At 36.1% G+C, this 2,912-nt stretch overlaps 1 protein-coding gene across 20 annotated transcripts in view; it reads left to right on the forward strand.

Annotated features, from left to right (window-relative positions):
- Tcf4 (transcription factor 4) overlaps positions 1-2,912 on the forward strand; it is a 353,045-nt gene that overhangs the window by 255,875 nt on the left and 94,258 nt on the right. The window lies entirely within an intron of this gene.

A 2,912-nucleotide genomic window follows, 5' to 3' on the forward strand; every position in this document is an offset into this window, starting at 1 on the left:
GCTATCTAAAGTCGTACTAAGTTAGAAACCATGGGTAGTGGAGAGAAGAAAAAAGGTTAAAATAGACCAAAAACATAAAACTGAGACATCTGGTTAAAGAGTAGTTTATATAAGCTTATTTTTTTAAGCCAAAAAAGGGAAGGAGATAAAAAGTAAGGACCCATTCATGCATGTAACAATATTGTCGTAACTTATTCGTGCTCTATGGCTTCTCTCCTCAATTTTTCCCCGTTTCAACAGAAATGCTTTACTTAAGGGGAGGGGGGGTGTCTGGTATCTTGTGCATAACCCCAGCAGAAGGCTTATATTCGCCATCTGGAGGTTGTGTGTGTGTGTGTGTGTGTGTGTGTGTGTGTGTGTGTGTGTTTCCTTTGCCTGGGCCCTCTGAAGAAAAAGAATTTCATTATTTTTCAAATAGGTATGTGAGCCTCTCAGGAAGAGCTGGGCAATAGAAGAGCAAAAAGTCATTTTAAAATAGCAAGGAATGGGGGGGGGCGCTCTGAAAAGCAGTCACTTATAAACTGTTCTCAGTCTGTACTTTGAACTTGCATTTGGATTGATCTTAATCAGAGTGTGATAGTTGGGCCAAAAGGGACCCATCAGAGCTTTCACGAAGGCCCAGTTCAGCTGTAGTGATTGGTGCAAGCGAGTTAAACATGTGCGTGTGTTGGTATATGCATGTGAGAATATATACATACAGATGTATGCACAATGCTTATTTTTAGTGAGCTATAGTGATAAACACATACATAAACTTTTGAGGGTGCAGTTTAGGGAGATTAACAAGGAACGAGTTTATGAATGGGCCACTGTTGAATTATTATTCTTTTATTTTGAAAAGTATCTGCCAAGTTCATAATACTATCTTTTTAAAAATCATTTTTAAAGAGCATTGCATGTAATCAGAATAATAGTTAAGGAAAATATGATTTTGGAATAAATGACTTACATTCTGTATTAATCAAAGTATTTAAATCTGTGCTCATAAATATTGGGATTATGTAACTCCTTTTAAAAAGCAAGTTTCTGATTTGCAATTGTTAGGGACTCCTATGAAGTCAAGGCTTTTGCCTGCTAACACTAAGACATTCCCCTACATGTCACAACCTGTACCTTTGATTTTAAAGCACTTTTAATGTGAATTTTGTGAAGGATGCTGTTATAATCAGCATGCAAAAGTGTCCCTGAAGTAATAAGATACATCCTAGAATTCTAGAACCTCTGTGCCTTATAAGATTATGTATTTCATTATTACAACAGATATGAATTATTGTGATTTTTAACTTTAGGGATTGACTGTGATGTGATGATTTTTGTTTTACATGTTAATTTTTTGTATTGCGTCTCAAAGGGATGAATTGTGAAATTTTTTATTTAAGGCTTGGGCATTTTAACTCTCTTATGGCTCAAAGGAATTTTTTAAAATATGTATTCCATTCCTACAGCTTGCCAGTTGCCTGTACCATAAGAAAATGCGGACTGTGACATCATATCACTAATATGCCCTCTCGGTTGCCAAGTTGTTAGATTTTTTTTTTTTTTTTTTTGAGAGGATGGTACTCATAAAATCAAGATCACTCTGTCACAGGAAATGTATTTATAGGAACTGTTTTAAGACGTTTATTAAAAACAAATCTGGTGGTGTGTATCTCTATTGATTCAAACACTAGAAAGAGGCAAATTGTACATACATTATATTTAGTAAAAATAGCCATGTGGAGAATTAACAGAAAGCTTTTGACACCACAGATAGTTACCAGTGCTTTGATTTAGCTTTGTGAAGCAGTCAGCGAAGTCCAGTTGTGCGTACTGTACAGAAGGGTCAGTTCTAAACCATTTTAAAAAATGCTCTTGTACATACACAGGAGAAGCAGATTTTTGTTATTCTGTGGTGTGTATTGTACTGGCTCAAGTTCTGCATTCAGTGGCTTTTGATTTGGTGCCAGACATCTTGTGGAGATTGTATATGGCTTGTGTTAATTGTTCAAAATGCCTTTCGAAGTGACTTTACATTGCTTGGGTTTCGTTTGTTGTCTGGGGTTTGAATATCTGTGTGTCTTGGTGTGTGTGCGTGTGTGTGACCACCGTTCTTCTAACCTGAATCACAGCAGTTAAGTATGGCCAGCTCTATGTTGCCCAGGTTTTCCTCTGAAGGCAACAGAGCAGCACTGAATTCCTTCTTTTTTATCCCCTAGTGACAAGTCAATTACTTGTTTAAATTCAGTTTGAACTCTCTGAACTGAGAGAGGCAAGAGGAAGCAGGTTTTTTCCCTGTGAATAAACAAAAGAAGAAAAATGGAAAATCATTCCAAAACACTATGATTTTAGGTTGTGGGAAGAATAAAATTGAGCATGACAACAATTATGATTAGCTGCTTTTTGAACTGGCAAATATAGTGTTTGTAAAAGCAGCTTTCCTCTAACTTCCTAGCAAGAAAAACACTTTAATCAGTGATAATTTCGGATAGAAAAAGGAAAATGTGGCTTCTCTATTATCTTGAGACATAAAATGTCCCCATTACCATGTGCCCAAATTGATTCCCTGCTTCTCTGTAGGTGATTTGTCCTGAAGTGTGGACTCCATAAAATAAAATCTTAATCATAACCCAAGAGCTACCAAAGAAAAGTCTTCAGTGTGAATTGAGAAGGTGTTTTTAAAAATTCAGCTCCACCTCAGGAGAGAGAGAGTTCAGTGAACTTGACCAAGTAATTCTTTGTGAATTTGCCTTACATATAAGTGAATCCCAATCTCAGGTATATAAAAATTTGAAGGCATTATTCTTTAACCATTGGAGAAATGTTTCTGACAGAGAAAGTCATCTTAGTTTTTTTTAAGTGTGAATTCCAACGTATGCCAAATTATGCCACTGTCTATTCTCATTCATAAGAAGTATCAGGCATTACCTGGTCTA

This window comes from Nannospalax galili, unplaced genomic scaffold, assembly GCF_000622305.1.
Source record: "Nannospalax galili isolate Female #2095 unplaced genomic scaffold, S.galili_v1.0 scaffold1097, whole genome shotgun sequence".
NCBI classification, from domain to species: Eukaryota; Metazoa; Chordata; class Mammalia; order Rodentia; family Spalacidae; genus Nannospalax; species Nannospalax galili.